This window comes from Peromyscus leucopus, chromosome 3 (genome assembly GCF_004664715.2).
Source record: "Peromyscus leucopus breed LL Stock chromosome 3, UCI_PerLeu_2.1, whole genome shotgun sequence".
Lineage (NCBI taxonomy): Eukaryota > Metazoa > Chordata > Mammalia > Rodentia > Cricetidae > Peromyscus > Peromyscus leucopus.
In genome coordinates this window covers 127,796,683-127,819,089 of record NC_051065.1, presented here as the reverse complement: position 1 = coordinate 127,819,089, position 22,407 = coordinate 127,796,683, and the positions used below count along the sequence as shown (strand labels likewise).

Below are 22,407 nucleotides of genomic sequence, written 5' to 3'. Positions count from 1 at the left end.
ACACACACACACACACACACACACACACACACACGAAGATGAGGAGGATGTAGCATGAATCTTAAAGAGTCTTATTAATAAAATCAAACCTGAGGCCAGGTATTGGGGTGAATGCTGATAGATGCAGAACAAGCCACAGCTATCTCACCTCGCCAATTCCTCAGCTGGTCTTGCTTCCTCAGACTGGAAGCCTCTGAGTTCTCATCCAGAATGAATCTCAGCTGAACTGCTGCTCGAAAGCCTGAAAGCTTAACCAGCCAAATGCTTAACCAGCCAAATGCTTAACCAGCCAAAAGCTTCTAGTTTCTGGTCCTCACGCCTTATATATCTTTCTGCTTTCTACCACCACTCCCTGGGATTAAAGGCTTGCTTTCTGGGATTAAAGGTGTGAGTCACCATGCCTGGCTGTATCCTTGAACACATGAATTTCTGCCTCTGGAATGCTAGGATTAAAGGTGTGTGCTACCACTGCCTATCCTTTATGTTTAATATTGTGGCTGCTCTGTCTCTGACCCCAGATAAGTTTATTAGCATGCACAATATTTGGGGGAATACAATACCACAGGAGGAGGAAGAAGAAGAGGAAGAAGAAAGGAGGAGGAGGAAGAGGAGGAGGAAGAGGAAGAAGAAGGAAGAAGAAGAAGAAGAAGAAGAAGAAGAAGAAGAAGAAGAAGAAGAAGAAGAAGAAGAAGAAGAAAAGAAGGTAGCTGTTTTATTAAAGTAGAACTTATAAGAAACTAATGCTCCCCCTCCATTTCAAACATGTAAATAAGACACTTGCCAGTCTATTCCCGGATTTCTTAAAAGCTGTGAAGCTTTAGACTTGAACATGAACCCTGCAGTGTCCATGGTGGTGGTGGGGGGTTTGCAGCCTGAGTAAAGGCTCTTGTCACAGTCACCCTAGAAACTACTTAGGAGCCACAGTGAATAAGTAGCTGGCCACCTTGGAATTCAGGTCTTCCAGCACCCAGAGCACTTTCCTGTGTCCGTGGAAACATTGCTGGAGCCCACAGAGGACAGCATCTACATCTTACCCACCTCCAATGTGCAAGTATATCCATCCCTCTTTGTAGGAATATTTTATAAAGAGTAGAGGCTAAACTTAGGTTAAGAAAATATGCATGAGTAATATTGTGTTATAAAAGCAAAGAGAAATGAGAAAACTTATTTGAAGAATTCTGTCTCCTAGTTAGGAGGCTTTAGACTTGTAATGATCCACCCTGTCCCCTCTAAAGCACGTGCTAATGGCCGGACAAGAACAGTGTCAACACAATTCCTCCCTGGCTGCTTATGCTCTTCATGCAGGCACCTTAGGAGGTGCCCGTGGAGTATTTAATGAATGAGCCCTACTATAATAATGGCCAGACTGGACTGAACCTGACATGACTTCCCCACCTCAAGGAGAGCACCATCTCATGAGTGACAACCTCACTCCATATGGTAAGCTCAATTAAAGGGGTAAGGGTAGAGCGTCATGGAACCACGCTGGAAGGGCTTCCCCAGCAGCCCAAGCACTAGAGGATGCCTGAGAAGGTAACAGGAAGCAGAAGGGCCTCTGGCACAGGCTGGGGGTAGAACTATGGAAGCCCAAGCAGCTGTGGCTAGACAGCGATGGGCAGGAGGGAATAGAGGGTGGACAGGCATCATGGTCATGAAGGGCCATGGTGGCCATGTAAGGAGTTTGGATATGAAATGCACCCACAGGTCCATGTGTTAGGACACTTGGTCCTGTTTTAGAAGATTGTAAAACCTTTGGGACTCCAAGCCTCGCTGGAGGAAATGGGCACTGGGATTGAGCCTGGAGGGTACAGTGCAGCCCGCTGACTTCCTTTTGCTTCTTGGTCCACTGAGATTGGAGCATTCATCTGCTGCATGCTCCCACTGCCACAGAGCCACTCACCACATGCCCTCCCCATGGTGATAAACTACAGCCACTCAAACTGTGAGCTTGGGTTCAAATAAACCCTTCTGTAAGTAACAAATTCAGGCTGTATCCTGATGGTAATTGACACTTCAAGCATGAAAATGACATATGTAAGGAAGATCCTTCTGGCTGCCAATGTGGAGTCACTAAAGAGTCATGTAACAAGATATCAATAAGAAGCCTAGAACTGACCAAAAGTGGGTGAGCTAAGGAAGGAGCTGTGGGCCTTATGTATTAGAAGGGCTCTACAGAACACCCACTAGGTACTAGGAAATCAACAGAGGCTCAATTGGAGCAAGCAACTCTCCTAAGCAAGAGATCGTGGTGCCTCTCTGAGTGATGTGAATGGGGCTTCAGATGGAAGGCTGGGCATGTTCTCCAGAATCTGTTTTAGGGATGGCAAAGTTACACGTAAAGGTACATGTTACCAAGCTAGACAACCTGCATTTGATCCCAGGAATTGGACTTCTACATGTGTGCCATGGCATGTGCCCTCTTGCCCCTATACAAAATAAACAAATGTAAGAGTAATTTTTAGGAAAGAAAGTGTGTTTTGCAGAAACAGTCTGTTGGCAGCTGGTCATTACAATATAGCATGGGAGGATTGTTCAGTTTGGGGTTAGCGTGGGCCTTGTAGTAAGTTCCAGGACTCTCTGGGCTGTGGAGGGAGACCATGGATGCATGGATGCATGGATGCATGGATGGATGGATGGATGCATGGATGGATGGATGGATGGATGGACTGATAGATGATAGATTAGATAGATAGAGATTGATAGAAAGACAGGTAATCTTAACTCTCCATTTAATAAAAGTAGAAACTGAGGCCCAGAGAAAATTACTGCTAATGTCTTATGGTTCTTATGAAACAGATGTAATAAGGCAGCCAATTTAAAATTCCTTTTAATTTTATGTATGTAAGTGTTGTGCCTGAATGTATGCACGCATGTGTGTGCCTCGTGCCCACAGAGGCCAGAGAGGGTGCTAGATCCCCTGGAACAGGAGTTATGGATGGTTGTGAGCTGCCATGTGGGTGCTGGGAACAGAACCTGGCCCTCTGGAAGAATAGCCAGTGCTTCTGAAGACACAAAAACAGGGCTTGTTGGAAGGAGAGGTTCATGGGGAAATAGGAGAATAACGAGGTGAAGATGTAAAATTTCAATTAAAAAGTATAAGAGTCTAGAGACCCAGGTTCTAATACTTTGTTTTAAAGCACAAGACAACAACACACTGGCAATAATTTTCTCTGGGCCTTGGTTTCTACTTTTCTTAAATGAAGAGTTAAGATAATTTATTTTAAAATTTATTTATATTATTTATGCAAGGTTTCACTCTGTAGCTCAGAGTGGAACTTACTATGAAGCCCATGCTGGCCTCAAACTCACAGCAATCCTCCTGCCTCAGCCTCCTAAGTGCTGGGATTACAGGTGTGTGCCAGCATGCCTAGCTTGTTTCTGTCTTTTCCAGACCCAGCATCCCATGGTTTATATGTAAGAGAAACAGAAGAGGGGTGTAAAAACATGAAGCTAAAGAACAGGGGCTACATGGATGACAGCTGCTGGAGTTACAGGTGAGCAGCAGCCAGGGAACGGAACAGACCAGTAGCCTGGCTGTAGAAGGGTCAATACCTCATCTGTTGAGGAAGGGAGCCAGGCTGCGGCTGGATGGAACATCCCCTAGTCTGCCCTCACATCACCCTGCAGGGTCACCTGGTCAGGAAGCTGCCTGTCACTCCCAATGGGCCACCTTGCAAGGAGTGGACACTAAGTCCTCAATGTCTATGCCAACCCTACTTGTGGATGTAGCCATCTTATCAAATAAGAAACACAAAGTTAAAAGCCAAGAGGTCAGAGCAATAGCTAAGAGGTGAGATTAAAGACTTTACCCTTCACTGTCACTGCTGTCCTACCTCTCCACAAGACCTACTTCCTGTGTGTCTGTCGTTTTTATTGACTTTCTATTCTGCCTTCTCATTGGTTGTAAACCCAACCACATGACCTCCTCTGCCCATCTAAACAGACCTCCAGGTCTTTTATGGTTGGTATTGAGATTAAAGTGTGTTTAATCCATGCTGGCTGTATCCTTGAACACACAGAGATCTGCCTGGCTCTGCCTCCCGAGTGCTGGGATTAAAGGTGTGCGCCGCCGCCGCTGCCGCCGCCGCCGCCGCCGCCGCCGCCGCCGCCGCCACCGCCGCCGCCACCCAGCTCTGCTATCTCTTCCTATTAGCTCTGACCCCAGGCAACTTTATTTATTAACAGACAAATAAAATCACATTTCAGTACAAATAAAATATCACCATACCCACTAACTTCCTAAAAAGTACTAATGCCTTCCCTCCCTGCTTCGGGCCACACTCACCCATCATCTGCAACAGTGTGCTCTGTCCTCTTCTGTGCTCCGTCACATCCGCACAGGGCAGGCTTCACGCTGCTTTCCTCCCTGTTTCCAGGCACTGGTTATACATGACCTCTGAGAGATCTAAGTTGTATTAAAAGACAGATGGATCAGAGCTGTCTGCTACAAATGAGGAAACGAGCCCTTGCCCAGGTCAGAGCACTTGAAAAAGAATGTGTGCTCTCAATGGTTCCACGGAGCACTCCATGTGGCTTCTCTCCCCCATCTTCAGTCTCCTGGTGATAGTTTAGTGGAAGAGGATGCAAGAAGGGTTACAGAGATGAGCAGACTGGGCCCTTTCTACCCACATGCCTACTACTTCTCCAGCCTCACTGACCTCACCTACTTGCAAGCAGCCTGCTTGTCTACACAAGGTCCTGCTCAGCCTGTGACTCCACGGCCTTGCCTCACGGGGAGGACCAGGAGCCAGCATATTCAAGGTTCTGACCTCTCTCTTTTTACCCACTGCATATCTGACATAAATGTTAGACACAGACACTCAGGTTGGAGATGGGTGAGTCTGTATTTTTCTGTAGACTCACTTCAGAATCAGCTCTCGTTCCTAATTTGGGCTTCTGTCTTCACCCCAGATATGTAGGAGATAGAATCTGAGTGCAGTACCTCTAACATAAATTAAGAAGAATAAATATTCTTGTCCAAATAAAAGTCTTAGTTTCCTCTTCTCTGCCTCCTAACAGCATCAATGCAATCTGCCAGGTATTAACTTGCTCTGTTGTGATTGTCCTTATTTGTTCTGTTTACCACAACTCAGAGTCTGTACACTCCTGGCGGCCTCCCTCGCCCTCTGTGAACCCTGGAAGCTCCAGATGGCTGTCACACAGAGTGTGTGTAGAGAGCTGGGGCTTTGTCTGCATGAAGCGTGCAGGGAGAGACAGACAGACAAGTCCCTCCTTGATCTTCAGCCGCCACAGTTGAGTCCTTTCCAGGACGTCCCAGTGTAGGGCCACAGGGTATCACTGCCTGGTCATCTGGTGCCCTCTGCAGGAAGGCTGTTTGGACCTGGAAGTCCCCACGGTTGTGTCTCCTTCAGTCTTCATGGAACCAGTGCTCAGTCTCTAAGTACTAGCTGTATTTGTAGCTTTCCTGGTAGGGCTGAAGTTACTCTAAAGACACACTTGTGCCCCTTGCTTTGGCTACTGGACTACTGAAACAGTGGACCCCAAGAAATTAAAACTCCCCCAGGATTCTCGTTAGGAGAAGAGAAAGCCTAGACCCTGGGCCAGCCAGAGGAGAAACTTTTCAGAAAAAAAAAAAAAAAAAAAAAAGATTCACAGTTGGTTAGACTGCCTTGCAGAAAAGAGAATGATGGTCAGGGGCGGCGGCGGCACCTCACCCCGACCAGAGCCGCACGTATGTGCACAACCCTGCTCTTCTGTTCAAAACTCCTCTGTTGGAAACTCAAATCAAGACGACCCTGAAGGCAGGCTTGGGGTAGGGAACCATGTAATGTCTCCGGTGTGGCGACATTGGCTACATCTCCTTTTTCTGCTTCTCACAATTACTTGACTGTTTCAATGGCCTCACTGAAAACTAACAGCTGATCCTGGCTTGTTGGGGCACAGCTGTCTCCATAAGTCCAGGAACATGATCACCCACAGATCCCTACTATCTTAAAGTTTTAATATTTGTCTTCATGCTCTAAATTTCACTTAAACATTTTTTTAATTTGCATCAAGAATCATACTGGGAGAAGTTCTGCTATGAATATAAATATTCTAATTTCAATTTACATATGTTCAAAAGCCTTTACTGTATCCAGCATGTTGCCATCTTGTTTTTTCTTTATTCTGAATCTGTACCCCAAGTCTATTTTTACTTAATCCCCCTGAGAGAATGTTGGACCTGGACAGGAACTTCCTAAGCACACATGTACAGATGCACACACACATGAGGACTCACACACACACATGTCCACAACAAATGCACACACACACACACACACACACACATACATATACAAGGATACAAGTGCACACACATACAAACACACATGTATAGCACACCCACATGTACACCCATGAAAATGGCAAAAGAAAATAAGAAGGATAAAGCTGGGTTGCAAATGACACCAGGGTCTAACTGACTCTGCTGCTCACATAACCCTGACAGTTATCTCCTCCTCAGGGCCTGGCGTAGTCATCTAGTGAAGACTCTTCCAGGTCTGAAAATGAGGCACCCATCCCTGTTAACATGGATTCTTGTTATACAGGTGTGTGATTATCTTAGCTTCCTCCTTCAGTATTGTGCCTTCTGATCACATCACGTCTTTCATTCTGAAAGACGAAGTACTCATTCTGAAAGAATAGTACATTGCAAGTGTCTCAATTATTTTTATTATTTCCTTCATTTCCTATTTTATTGTGAGTAAGGCTCCCTGCAGTAGCCAGCAATCTTACACTAGGGGGCAGCAGCTACCGTCAGTCAACTGGCCAGGGCTACAAAGCCTGTTGAACCAGTCTGAGCAAAGAAGGCCTCACACAAAAGGTGCTGTTTGCCAGAATTCTCCTTCGTGCTGTGTTTTTTGAACGAGGATGGTCCACTTATTCCAAAGACTGAAGTCAGTCCTTTACCAATGAAGAACAGCAGTGAAAAAGTTTTATCAGCTGATATGTCAGGCTTTTCCTCTGAGGCCACAAAGTGACATTTGGGGGGGATTGTTTTAAATTTAATGTTTCAGTATGGTCTTGTAGCAATTGGTGATTTTTACCTACTACGAATTTGACCAAAGGGAACAAACCATGCCGCTGAGGCCACTATACTCAAAAGCAAACCCTTCTGTGGTTTACAAAGAGTAAAGGCTTCCGAGGAGACTGCCAGGTTGAGCATGGCTGGCCCAGACTGGCACGGAGCCCTGAAGAAGAAGAATGTCGCAGGAGAATGTTTGCAAAGGCAGGTGCATCTGTGACTTCTCTGTGACAAATACCCAGCAAGAGCCAACAGAGAGGGAAGGACTTGCCTCTGTTACGGTTTGAGAGAGGAGTCTATCACGGTGGGGTGGGCATGGCGGCTGAGTAGGAGGCCACTTGTCGCATGGCATCTGAAGAAGGAAGCCCAGAGAGATGAACGCTGGTGCCCAGCTCCCTTTCTCCTTTTTATCCAGAATAGGCCCAGCTCATGCATGGTGTTGCCTGTGGCTCAAGGGGGTCTTTCTACCCCAGTTAAACCCAATCCAGAAACTCCCTTACAGACACACCCAGAGTTTAGTCTCCTAGAAACTGCTGAGATGACAATATTCACCACCACAGTGGGTATGTTTACAAAGCTGGCACAGGGAACATCATTACCTGGTGCTTGAGTGTTCTCAAGACAGCATGGAATATTGTACTCATGTGTTCCAACAAAAATTCCCAAATAAGGATTTTGAAACAGATTAAAGCTCCATAAAACAGCACATCATGAAACTGCCCTTCTGAAACCAGACTCTGACAAGACTTAATACAGAGCATCTTTCTATCCAGGCCAGTGACTCTCAAGTAGAGTAGTTCCACCAACGAGGGGACATGAGAAAATTCACAGAGCTGTCTTTGGTGGCCCCAATAATTAGAGGCATTGTTTATCTTTAATGTGGTAGGGGGTAACTCATGACAAGAAAACTGTCATGCAATTTTTAAAGGAGGCCAAGGACTCAATTTTCAAACCATGCAAATAGCCTCCAGATCAACAGAAAATGCTCAGCCTTGCCAAATTAAAATCACAGAGAGATGTCACCTCACACAGCAGAATGATGGCTACGAACAAAAGACGTAAGTAAGCATTCATGAGAGTGTAGAGAAAGGGATTCATTGCACACTGTTAGTAAGAATGTAAATCAATGCAGTCATTCTGGAAAATGACAGGGGACTACCTAATGACCCGGCACTCCTCTCCTGGGTATATGCCCAAAAAAGAGCATCATTATGCCAAAAGGACAGCCACACTCATGCCCACTGCAACACACTTCACAACAGACATGTGGAATCACACACACACACACACACACACACACACACACACACACACACCTTCACACACATGGCTTATTTCTCTGCTCTAAAATGGAAGAAATCGATAAAAACACAAATGCACCTGAAAGACATTATACTAATCATCATCATTATCATCACTCAGACACAGACAAATAATCTATAGTCTTATTTAGGAGGTGTGTGTGTGTGTGTGTGTGTGTGTGTGTGTGTGTGTGTGTGCGCGTGCGCGCGCACATGTGTGCTTGTGTAAACGTGTGGTCAAGTTCAGAAGTACAGTCTTGGGTGGTGGCTGGGAGGAAGCAGAGTGGAATGGGGTAAGAGATGCAGGTTTGGGCCAGGTGCACAGGATGAGCTGGATGGCAGGAACAGTCTTGACAGTCACAGCATGGCAGGGCAGCCAGATTAAACAGCCAGGGCAGCATGCCTCACACGTCTCACTGCAGCCCTGATGTCACAGGGCAATGGATAAGTTATTAGTTGACTTCATCACACCACATCATTCGCACACCACAGAATATCGTATCACCCTACAAATGTACACATACAATGAATTGTCTGTCAAAAGTATGATTGACTTAAAAACACAGAGGGGTCAGGTATGTTAAGCTTCTGTGGTACATGGATCAGACCCCAAAATGAAGAAACTTCATCAGGGAATGGGGCACTTACCTATAACCTCAACACACAAGAGGAATCGGGAGTTGAAGGCCAGCCTGGGCTACATGGGACCCTATCTCAAAACAGAAAGAAGAGAAAATTATTGTCTAAGTTTCTCCCAACTTTTAAAACTCCCTTGACTCTCTATGTAAGCACAATGTTTGGGGCATGGTTTTAATAAAATTGACAAGTTCAGGAACACAGCGACCAGATGAATCGAGGAGAGAGTGTGCTATCTGGCCGCCAGACGTCACATGCTCACAGGCACCCTACCATCAAGCTGCATCCCTGGTCCTTGGATTTTTGGGACAATGTCACACTCTGTATTGTGGGTAGGTTCAGACCTGTGGTCATCCTCCTGCCTCAGCCCTGAGTGCTGACATTCCCAATGTGCTCCACTATGCCAGGTGAGCTGTTAAGTATCTTTGACATTTCTGTGGAACAGAGTCAGCAAGGTCAGCTCTGAGCTCTGGGTTCCTAGAGGTTGTCAGCAGATATGTGGGCACACCCTTCCAGTTTTCACCTGGAGCAGCGACTGTCATTAGGAATCAATGAGGTTCCTGGGTCTGTTAAACTCCAGCAGGTTCTCATTGTCACCTTTGGAGAATGTCAGTGTGGTTTGTGTTTAACATTATCTGTTCACTTTTTTTGTTTTGTTTTGGTTTTGGTTTTGAGACAGGGTTTCTCTGTATAGCTCTGGCTGTCCTGGAACTCACTTTGTAGACCAGGTTGGCCTCAAACTCAGAGACCCACCTGCCTCTGCCTCCCGAGTGCTGTGATTAAAGGCGTGCGTGTGCCACCGCCACCCAGCATCTGTTCATGTCTATGCTTAGGTCTCTTTCTTCTCTCTTATTTCTTATTTGTGGTTTCTTTTTGTTTCAGTCTGTGACACTGGGAAGATGGAACTCAGGATTTCTAGATGCTTGGCAAGTAATCTACACAGAGCTGCATCCCCAGACTTCTTCTTATGTTTTATTTTTGAGACAGAATCTCACTGAGCTGCCCAGGTTGGCCTTGAACTCACTCCAGGCCAGGCAGGCCCTGAAGTCCTGCCTCAGCCTCCTAGGTAGAGTGGATAACCATCCTGCATCACCAGGCCTGGGCCAGCTTTCTGCTTTTTATGAAGTTCTAGGGATACAACTTAAGGCCTCGTGTATACCATGGAGCCATATCCAAGCCCCTTTTCTATATATTTAAATTATGGGGCTATATATTTTTAAATTATATATTATAGAATCCATTTTCTATGGATTTCTATGTTTCTGGCTAGTGAAGTATTACAACAGAGTATCTGTAATATAAAGGGGATATCAGGTCTCGTAGGTTGGAGGGATTCAACTGTAGGAAGTCTCCCTGTGTAGACTACTCTTCACTGTACCCTGCCCCGAAACAATCAGCAATAAGACATAATTACTAAGTCAGGCATCATGGCCCACACCTTTAATTCCAGCACCCAGGAGGCAGAGGCAGGAGGATCTCTGTGAGTTTGAGGGCGGCCTGGTCTACTTCGGGAATTCTAGGCCAGCCCAGGCTACATAGTGAAACCTTGTCTCAAAGCAGCAATGGCAGAAGAAGTGGTTACTGGTCTCTGTCAGGCGGGGAGATGTGGGTTTAAAAAGACTTACCTCATCCATCCAGGGAGTCTGCCTATTACTTGCTCAGAGCATCACTCAGCACAGAGCAAGAGACATGGGCAGTAACAGCAGTTAGAGCATCTCTTTCTGTGTTTGTTGTAATCAGCCCCTGAGGCTGGGAGGGCAGCCTTGACCTCTCTGCTTCCTTGGAGGACCTGCCTCATGCCCCTGAGCTTCAAGGGTACAAGGGACACTAGCCAGTCTGTACTGGGTGGTTTTGTGTGTTAACTTGACACAAGCTATAGAATCATCAGAGGAAGGAGCCTCAGCTGAGGAAATGCCTCCGTGAGATGCAGCTGTAAGGCACTTTCTCATTTAGAGATCCATGGGGGAGGGCCCAGCCTACTTTTGGCGGTGCCATTCCTGGGCAGGTGGTCCTGGGTTCTATAAGAAAGCAGGATGAGTTAAGCCATGGAGAGCAAGCCAGTAAGCAGCTCCCTTCCGTGGCCTCTGCGTCAGCTCCTGCCTCCAGGATCCTGCCTTGTTTGAGTTCCTGTCCTGACTTCCTTCAGGGATGAACAAGAATGCTGAAATGTAAGACAAATAAACCCTTTCCTCCATAACTTACTTTTTAGTCATGGTGTTTCATCGCAGCAATAGGAACTGTAACTAAGACACATTCCAAACATAGTTAAAACTTGTGACAGCCCTGTAGAACTGAGATGTCCCTGACCGAGTTGTCATTTGGGAGCTCTCCATAGACAAGGTGAAGGTTAGTGTGAGCTTCAGACCCCAGTGTCTGTTAGCCACAGCAGACTGAAGTTCCCGAAGACATGGTGAATGACCTCATGCTGAGTGAAGCCACCTCCGGATAGACAGGTACTGACCCATTCCAGCCTGAGCCCCTGACTCAGAAAAGAAGTGCAGATGGGAATTGACTAGATGGGGAGACACTGAGAGAACTGTTCTGCAGCAGTCAGTGAGGGGTGAGAGGCGGCTAAGGCTTAGAGACTGAACACAAGGGGAGAGGAGGAAGCCATGGCGCTTCACGGGGTGAAGGGTGTTCTCAGAGAAAGGGGATGTCACTCCACTGTGCTGATAAAACTGCACTCATTCACCGTGTCTGTTCACGACCAAGGAATTCACACAGGAAGACACTCCAATATAGTTTCCATGTGTCATTTAGTCCTGGCCACTACCCCAAAGGATCATCCTCTCTACAAACATACATACAGAAAAGACACCTGCTTGTGGTCACAAACCTACAGTGGGACTCAAACCAGGCGGTCACACAGACCCAGCCCACTCAGCCTCTGCTCTCCTGTCTCAGAGGAACCAATCACAACTTGGGCTTTTCCATTCTCAAAGCTGAGAAGCCACAGTACTCCAAGGTACATTTGACTTCCCTCACCGCTGTCCCAGTAAACTAGCAAGGAAACCAACTGGCAGGCAAGAGGCTTCCACAAGCTGACAGAAGCAGCTGGTGGAGACAGAGTTTGCAACAGAGAATTTACTGGAATATCCAAATGGCAGAGGGGTGAGCTATGTTGAGCACAAGACCTAAGGAAGTGGAGTTCTGGGGTCCAGTCCTTAGCCTACATGGTTTCCTCTGCCCAGAGATGCAGACTGTGGAAAGCGGCTTCCATCCATGCTTTGACATGACATGATTACCTAGCCAGGAACTTGCCTGGAGGTTCCTGCTTTGGCAGCTCTGCCTAGATGGCGCAGACAGCTAGGCAATCAGCACTTCTCTTCTCCTATGAAGGTGGGCATCTTGGAATAACACATTCGAATTTAAACAGTATCTCTAGGGTACCGCATCAGCTACATGTGGAAATCCCCTGACCTTTAATAGACCAGTATTATCTGTCTAATACACCAAGTGTCCCAGGAGAAGACCAAAAGATAAGAGCTATTCTTCCCTCTAGAGACTGAATGCTTGCCCCATCCCACAAATTCATATGTGGAAATCGGACCTAAACAAGAGTATTTGTTGATGGTGCCTTCATGGGATAGTGTTCAGGAGAGGAGTTCAGAAGCCAGCTCACCCTCTTCCAGCTCATGAGAAACCCAAAGCCTGGCTCCCAGAGGAGGCCTCACCAAGCACCAACCCTGCTGGCCCATGTCCTCTGATCTCCACCTTAGAGAACCCTGGGGGAAGGGATGCCTGCTGCATCTGCCGCTGGCCCACAGCCTGAGCACACTCCCAGAAGACTCAGCCTGGACACGGGGAATACCACAGCGGCAGGTGCTTCTGCCCTTCGTCCTGGGATCAACCGCCTCTTGTAGACTTGGGGTGATCTATAGATGGCAGGGTTGCAGAACTGAGACTGAGTTGGGTAAGAAAGGAAACAATGGCTGGAAAGATGGCTCTGAGTTTGATCTCCAGGCCTATGTAAAACCTGACATGGCAGTTCATGCTAAGGGCAAATCAGGGAACTTCACATTCAGGGAGACCCTGTCCCCACCCCGAAAAAAAAAATCATTTCACGATGACCTCTGACCTCCACATGCACACACACATATACACACACACGAATTTGTGCATATACTACATACTGAACACACCATGCACAGATACACACACACACACACACACACACACACAGAAGAAAAAAAAAGAAATGACTATAGAGACCGCTGCTGAAGTTCACACCTCTGACTCGACCTTGAGACCTTGTGTGAAGGTCACAGCATGACTGGAGGAGGCAGTGTCTGCAGTCACTCAGAGGCCACAGCTGCTACATGAAGAAGAGGGCTTCTGGGATCTGTTACTTCACACCTACTCGGCCACATTCCTTTTGAAAGGTGCTACACACACACAAGCACTCACCCCCACACAGGCATACTGGCACAAGCACACACGTGCACTCTTACACACAAGCACACTCATACACTTAAGCACATGCACACTAGCACACTCACACAGAAGCATACTCACACTCACATGCGTGCTCACACATGCACACTCATATACACAAGCACACACATACTAGCACACTTACACACAAACACTCACACACAAGCATACAATGTATACTCGCATACAAGAGCATTCACACCCAAGCACACACATATATGTACACATATACACACTCAAACAAGCACACTTACACACATATGCACACTCATACACAAGCACACTTACACACACATGCACTTTCACACATGCACATTCACACACAAGCATACTCACACATATAAGCACGCACACACACTTGCACACACAAACACACACAGATATACACACACAAGCAAACACATCCCTCTTATTTTGTCTACTGAATTCTAGGCATGGTGCTAAGAAGTACTGCTGATATCCAGATTAATGTTTTCAGCCAGTTACTGGCATTAATATGATTATAAACAGGAACAGTAAGTGTGAGTACATTGGAAATGTTTCAAGTGGAGTGCTATAGAATAACCCTTCTGTACACTGTAAATATGTATTGCTCTCATTGTTATAAAACACTGGCTGGCCAATAGCTGGACAGAAAGAGATTGGGTGAGACAGCCTGACATGGGGAGAATGCTGGGATGAAGAGGGGCAGAGCCAGAGGGGTCACCAGCAGACGCAGGGAGAAGCGAGATGAGCTTGCTGTACGGAAAAAGGTACCAAGCCACATGGCAGAGCACAGATAAGAAATGTGGGTTAATTTAAATGTAAGAGTTGGCTAGTAACAAGCCTGAGCTATTTGCTAAACATTTATAACTAATATTAAGTCTCAGTGTTGGTTATTTAGAAACAGCTGCTGGGACAAGAAAACTCCGCCCACAGTGGAGACTGTTGGGACATAACCGAGAATTAGCAGTTGGAGATGTTGTTCTTAACCATTATGTCCATTCTGGGTTCTCTGGGCAAACTGGAACTCAGATTCTGCACTATGAGAACAAAACAGGGCCACCATCTGCAAGATGGCCTCAGGTTCGTCTTTATTTGTTCACGTGACAGCATTAGAACCAGCATGGAAACAGACTTCTTGATGGGTGTTTGAAGGTGTTTCGGGAAGTATTTATGGAAGGGAGAAGAACATGAGCACCCCCCATGGACTGGGATCCCAGACTAAACAGAAAGAAGGGGAAAAGCATTTATTTCCCTTCCTGACCACGGATGCAGCTGACAAGCTGGCAGTCCTCACCACCACGACTCCCCTGTCATGACAGACTGGATCTCTTTGAACTGTGATCCCAGATAAACCCGTCCCTGGTGCACACGCCCACTGTGCACACGTGGAGGTCAGAGGACAACCTGTAGGAACCAGTTTTCTCATTCACCACATGGATCCTGGGAACCAAAATCGGTTTCTTTCTTTAAAAAAAAAAATATTTTATGCGTGTGGGTATTGTGCCTGCGTTTATGGCCAAGTATCATGTGTGCAGTGCCCATGAGAGCCAGGGCGTAGGTGCCCTGGAACTAGTTACAGATGGCTATGCACCTCCATGTGGGTGCTGAGAATTGAACCCGGGTTGTCTGGAGCAGCAATCAGTCAATGCTCTTAACCAACTCTCCATCTGGAGCACAGGTTCTTAAGCTGTACAGCAAGCCTTTAGCTCCATTTCACTGGCCTCACTCTGACCTTTAGAGTGGCCAGTGTCTCAGCAAGCCTACCTGTCAGGACCCATAACTAGCTCCTGAAAGTTGGGTAATGTGGGAAAAATGTAGGTCTGCCAAGGGTATGGAGTTGGCTTTTTGGTTGAAGCAACCTTGCTACATGTGTTTAAAATCGGCCACTGGGTCCAGTGGGGTGTGGTGAAGGCTGTGAGCCAAACCTCTAATTCCTCAACTGGTAAAAGCTCAAGGTGGCTACCTCCTCCCAGCTTGGGTGATGTTACATACACAAGGGAAACCATCCCTCTTGGTGCCTTGACGTCCACTCCTCTGAATCTACTGTGCCCAGTCTATGGTAGGTACTTGCCCCCCCACTGCTCTGTGGACATGGGCCATTCTGGGCATGTTTCCGACTTGCACATGTTCTCTGGGCTGGAATGCTCTTTCCCCAGACCTCACAGCTGCTCTTTCATCCCTGTTAAATCATTGAAATGTCATCTTCTTCCTGAGACCTGTTCTATAAATCTAACAACCATGATGCATTGCTTCACGCTTAAGATGCCTAGTGTGCAGTATGAGATGTATTTCCGTGTGTGTGTGTGTGTGTGTGTGTGTGTGTGTGTGTGTGTGTTTAAGACAACCGAGATCCACAACCCTTTGTGTGTGAGCGGAGGCTCAGGGTGAGACATTTCAAGCCCACAGTCCTCACATTCCTTTCTAAGGCCCGAGGGAGGACAGGTTTCCTACTCATCCAATTGTCTGTAAGATTCAGCCCTCAGCCGTGGGACTGAGGTCACCGACATCAGCTGAGGGCTGTTTTGGTTTTCCAGACGATTCTTACAATCTTAGCATCAACCTTTTCCCTCCATCTTCAAAGCTAGCAATAGCAGATCAGCCCTTCCCACACTTCAGTGCTTTCCTGATCCCATTTCTTCTCTCTCACTGGGCCAGTAAAGATTTTTCCATCCTTAAGACTCAGGGGAGCTGGGTGTAGTAGCATATGCCTATAAGCTCAGCACCCAGGCCACCAAGGCCAAAGGCAAAGGATACTGAATTTGAGGCCAGCCTGAGGAACGGGGGGCCGTCAAAACTAGGCCTGTGTTATCCTATTTCAGAAAAAAAAAAAAAGATGAAGAAATAAAAGAACAAACAAAACCCACAAGGGCTTGTGTGATAAGTTTGGGTGTACTGGATAATCCCAAATCATCCCCCGCCTCACTAGTGTCTACAGCATGTACGTCTTGGGGAGCATTGACAATATCAAATATAAGGACAAGTACTACACTGAAGTATCTATTCTAAAATCAACTGTCAATTCCAGATTTTAAAAGTTGAGATTTCCCTCTCTCTCTCTCTCTCTCTCTCTCTCTCTTTCTCTGGTGGTCAGTGTGTTCCTAAATGCCAGAGCAACCTGTCGTACTTCAAGGTGTCAACTGTGCCTGCCTCGTGAGCCCCTCATCACAAAGAACATCCCTGAATTCCCACAGTTGTTGAGAGGAGGAGCGGGTTATGAACTCACAGCCCTTGCTATTGGTCAGAGCTGGTTGGCAGAGGGAAAGGCTCTTTACCCTAACATCTGTGAAGGTTAGTTTTGGGTGTCAACTTGCCACAGCCTATAGTCACCTGGGAAGACAGCCTCGAGGAGGGCTTGCCTAGGCAGGCTGATCGATGTAGGAGGACCAGCCCACTAAGGGCAGCGCCACTCCTTACACAGAGGGTGCTGCCACCTGGGAGAGAGCCAGATAAAAACAAGCGGCAGGCAGCATGGGTGAGTCTGATTCTCTGCTCTGACGGTGGATGTGATGTGACTAGATGCTTAAGTTCCTGCCTCGACCTCCCTTCATTGATGGGCCATATCCCGGAACTGTAAGCTGAAACAAACTCTTCTATTCCCGACTTTGTGTTGTGAGGGTGTTTGTCACAGAAAGGGAAGTGAAAGGAGAATACCAACAGCCCAGGGGTCCTTCGCTGAGATTAAACAAGCCACGAGGAATAAGCAAAGAGCTAATATTTTTCTGAATTGGTTGCTCGGCGCCAGACCTAGAGCAGTTCCTTCCTGTCCTCTGCTTTGTTTCAGTATGTGTGCAGGATCCCAGCACTGTTTTAATTCTTAGTGATGGGATTACGCGTGTACACATGAAATGTGTCCAAAGGCAAGACCTATTAGATGACAAGTCCCTAAACGTCACTTTGAAGACTTAGTGGCATCCATCACACTGGCATCTACGGTTAGTGCTACACATAAAACCCTTCGACAGACTACTTCGAATCATGAAATTAGAGCGAAATCTTAAAACATGATGTTTCACTTCCCTGGAGATCGACAATATTTTCGAGGTAGAAACAAAATGAAATGGCTATATCTACCCAACCTGGAAAGGTTTTTAAAGAAAGGTCCATGAAGGAGCCATATTCGTTCTGGAAGATTCTGTTGTTGTTTCTTTGTTTTGAGGCAGGCTCCTGTATCCCAGGCTGGCCTGCAACTCCATATGACTCAGGTTTGTACCCTCCTGCCTCCCAAGTGCTGGGGTCACAAGCGTGTACTATACACTCAGTTTTATGCAGTGCTGGAATTTAATCCAGGACTTCAGAATATTAGGTGTGATGGCTGTTCTTGGTTGTCAACTTGGCACACTTGGGGAGAGGGAATTTCTGTTCAGGAATTGACTCCATCACCTTGGTCCATGTCTGTGGGAACATAATTAATTTTATTATTCTATGTGTAGAAGTGTTTGCCTACATATATGTCTGTGGACCACATACAATCCAGGCACTTTGAAGGCCAGCAGATAGCATCTGATCCCCTGGAACTGGAGTTATAGATGGTTGTGAGCTGCCACGTGGGTGCTAATCTGTGTCTGCTGGAAGAGCAGCCAGTGCTCTTTGCCACTGATCCATCTCTACACACACACACACACACACACACACACACACACACACTCACACACACACCGTACATTTTCTTGATTGCTAATTAATACAGTAGGGATCACTGTGGGCAGTGCCGTCTGTGGGCAGTGCCGTCTGTGGGCAGTGCCGTCTGTGGGCAGTGCCGTCTGTGGGCAGTGCCGTCTGTGGGCAAGTGAGCCTGGGCTGTATAAGAAAGGCAGCTGGACAAGCCAGAGGAAGCAAGTGAGTAAGCAGCATTTCTCTGTGGCCTCTGCCTCAGTTCCTGCCTCCGTTTCCCATGATGATGGGCTGTGACTTGGAAGCTGAAATAAACCCTATTCTTCCCAAGTTAGTTTTGGCTAAGTCTTTTATCACAGTAACAAAGAGCAGACTAGAGCATTAGGCAAGCACTGTACTAAGTTCCCAACCTGTGTGCACACATCAGCTCTTAGTTTGAGTTAAGAAATCGAGAGGGCAAACTATGGTGGTGAATTCTTGCACAATCCGCTGTGTGCCTGAAATCCATGATTTATCATGGGCAATGCTGACCTTAAACACACAGCTATGGTGACGCTTCCTAGGCTTCTCCACAGGAGAGTTGCTCTTTTTCTCTTTCTATACTTTTAACTTTTGGAAGGGAATCCCTCAAGCAGATCGTCCAGTCGTGGGGTTTGTAACTTGCAGGAACTTAGACCTAACAAGGCCGAGGGAACCTCAACTGAGAAAATCCTTCCATCGGATTGCAGATTGCCCACAGGCAAGTTGTGGGGGATTTTCTGAATTACTTATTCGTGTGGAAGGGCCCAGCCTACTGTGGGTGGTCCTTGGGTCTATAAGAAAGCAAACTGAGCAAGCCATGGGGAGCAAGCCAGTGAGCAGCAGCCCTCCACATCCCCTGCTTCAGCTCCTGCCCTGACTTCTCTCAGTGATGGAGTGTGACCTGAGAGCTGTAAGCTGAAACAAACCTTTTCTTGCCCAAAGTCATGGTGTTTTGTCAAAGCAATAGAAACTTTAACTAAGACCGATGTTTTGTTTACTCTTCAGTTTAAAATTTTTATGAAAATAGTACACTTCATAAACATACGCATGTACACTTCATCTGGACTCAAAATGATATTTTCCCTTATCTGCTGTATCAGTCTCTTTTTGTGTACTTTATAAAAACATTCAGTATATATTTATATTTAGGTAGTATTGCTATTTGTGTTAACATTTTGACTGAACCTTTGAAAGTGAGTTGATGACCATTTACCCCAAATACTTCATCATTAATATCCCAAGAGGTCTCTCATAGCCATAACAAAATGATCAGCTTCAGGAAATTTAACATCAATATTACCTGTGTGTTGGAATGCCTGGTACTAGCCCTCTTTCCTTAACCATAAAGCTGGACAGACTACTTAAGGCAATTGTCATGACACACCGGAGAATCATAACAAACCTGGCTCTCTGCCCAGAGGACTTTCGTGACTGTTCTGCGTCCGTCCACAACCCAAGCAGAAGGAGACACTCCCTGGAGGCCCAAGAGGAGAGACCAGAGGCGTGGCAAGGCAGGGTCCTAGAGAGCTGGAGCTGTCCGTCCGTCGGTGCACTGATCCACACTGATCCTCGAATGCTATTCCACTTTCCCTGGCACCTCCCCTTTTTCTAAACTTCCTTTTAGAAATTCAGATTGAGAGCAGGCTAGCAAGGCCATTTCCAGAGTCAAGTATGAGGTGTCTATACACGGGGCATGGAGTGAGAATCGACAGTTTGAAACTAGGAGAAATGAAAGTGTAGAACTCCCCCAAACACGAGCCTTGGTGAAAAGGTGCCTCGACCACAAACAGAAACACACAGTGCGGACGAGAGCCTGCTTACCAAGTCCTGATCCTGGCTTCAGCAACGTTTGTAGTTAATTTATTTTTAAATGGAGGGGTGAGGCTAGAGATGCAGCTCAGGAGGTAAGACGCTTGCCCAGCATGCACGAGATTCTGGATTCGGTGTTCAGCACTGCTTACACCCGGTGTGGTAGTGCATGCCTCCAATCCCAGTGCTAGAGAGGCAGAGGCCTGAGGACTGGAAATTCAAGGTCATCCTCAGCTACATAGGGAGCTTGGAAGGTAGCCGAAGAAGCTACACGAGATTATCTCTGTAAACTGGATCTGTAGTTAACCCTTAAAGCAGCTTCTTCATTCCTGAGTTGAATCCATTTTTGTGTGGTTTCCCTTGGTTCAGCAATTCTCAGCTGGCTGCACAGTGGAAAGATCTAGAGACCTTTGAGCATTGAGCTGGGCCGGTTTAGTTGGATTCTCTGAGGGTGGAAGCCATGCAACATTGCCAAAGAAAAGGCCTCGAATAACTCTGATATACAAATGAACACGCTGTCCAGGACCTCTCAGGGTTCTTGGCTCAGGGGCTGTGGTTGGAGCTGGGGGCTGGGGACTCAAGGCTGAGCACTGGGCACTGGGAGATGGGTGCTGGGAGCTAAGTGCTGGGGTACAACAAGAAGTCACAACAGAGCTCCAAGAATGATCCGGAATTAAGAAAGGCTTTAGTGTTCTCCCTCCTCTTTTTCTGTGTGTGGTACTGCAGATTAACCTTGGGCCTGGCATACCCCACAAGCTACATAAGCTCCGGACCACTGGCCCGCATCTCCAGGCCTCTCTCTAGTCTTTATTTGGGGACAGCATCCCTCTGTCTTCCCAAGCTGGCCTTAAACTGTAGTCCAGACAAAGCCTGGGGGTGGCCGCCGCCCCAGCCTCTGGAATAGCTGGGACCACCGGGCTGTGCCTCTGGCTTTGGCTTACTTCCGTACCTTCTAGTTACAGAATGTTCACTGAAATGAATTTGTAACTCTTTGGATTTTTCTTAACTGCATCCTAATTTTCTTTCCCTGAGAACGTTGAGCTTCAGAACCGGTGCTTCTTAAGCTTTTCTAGGTGCTGAAACCATCCGTCCTCTGGTCCAGGTGCAGACTATGACTCAACAGGTTTCACAATCACTGAAACTCTTCATTTCTTAGCTGCCGAAGAGACACCAGAGCAGCTGGTTCACAGAGCACACTTGAACAGCATCGGCTCAAACCTCGCCTGTGTCCCCGACAGACACAGCTGAGGAAGAACTGGGGTGGCCTGAAGGCAATCGCTACTTCTCTTTTGGGGAGCTTCCTTCTTATTCCTAGACACACACAAACGTCTCTTCTTAGCTTCGAAATTCAGAGCTTGTTAAGTCCCGTGTATTAACAAGGGTGCCGGTTACTTCTGCTTGACATGACCTAAAACCTAGAGTGTCTCAGTGAGGCGCTGTCTAGATCACATGGCCTGTGGGCACGACTGTAAGGGACTGTCTTGATGGTAATGGGGTGTGGATGATGGAGGTTGTCTAGGGCATTGCCAAGTTTGTTCCCTGACATGAACAAAGGTCAAACATCTGGGAAAGACAGAAGACCAAGCCACAGACAAGGGGGAAATAGCAGCTTTATACGTTCCAGCGGGGAGAAACCCAAGGCTAGAAGTCCACTGAACAGAAGCTGCTGTGGCTATTTTATAGGTACCCTGGGTCTTCTCTTCTCCCTGTTGGTCTGTTTAGATGCCTGCCTTCATGCCTTTCCACCATTTCTCATTGGAATGTGTTCTGGGAACAAGAAGCTGCCATTCCGGGAAGTCTACTTTCCTTTGCTGGTCTTTCTACGTCCCTCCGGCTCTCCTTCATTGATTGCCTTACTTGCTGAGGGAAGACCTGGCGGGAGAGTGGGTGGTACCACTCCCTGTCTAGGCCCTGGACTGTGTCAGGAGTAGAGAAAGCCAACTGAGGGCTAGGCACGTGTGCACCGGTTCCCTCTGCTCTCCACTGTGGATATGATGAGACTAGCTGCTTCTCTGAAAGAATCGCCTGGAGAGTGAACTGGATAAACCCTCTCCCCTGGGTTGCTTTTCGTGGAGGTGCTTTACCATAGTAACAGAAATGAAAGTAAGCCCTGACGGCTGTTAGATTTCCATGCTAATGACGTGTTTGCCTCTCACCAATGGAAGTTTTGGATAGATTTCGTTTTGCTTGGGTGTGGTTTGGTTGGTATGGTTCTAGTGCCTGTGAAGCCCACATTTTTAGAATCCCAGTTACTCCTGAGAATTTCCCACAGGCTTGGCACAGGTGCTCGGCCCACATAGTGGCTGAGACTCTGGTTTCCTTATGTGCACATTCGTTACAACAGGCTCACGATTGCTTGAGGTTGTTGGGATGAGTTGTTCCAAAAGAAACTAACTAAAAGAACCAGACAGTATTTTTTTAAACCACACAGCATGCAAATAAATACATTGTACAATGCTCGGTCCAAATCAGTCTCCACACAAAGCTGCAGTTGTGGAGTGGCTGCAGGAACAGTAATGATGGCAGAGGGAGGGTCTTCCTAACTTCCCTGTGCACCTTATAGGTCATTATCCAACACTGTTC

The 22,407-nt window shown here is 46.9% G+C and overlaps 1 pseudogene; it reads left to right on the top strand.

Annotated features, from left to right (window-relative positions):
- The window catches only part of LOC119087727, a 298,948-nt pseudogene that overhangs the window by 192,073 nt on the left and 84,468 nt on the right, over positions 1-22,407 (top strand).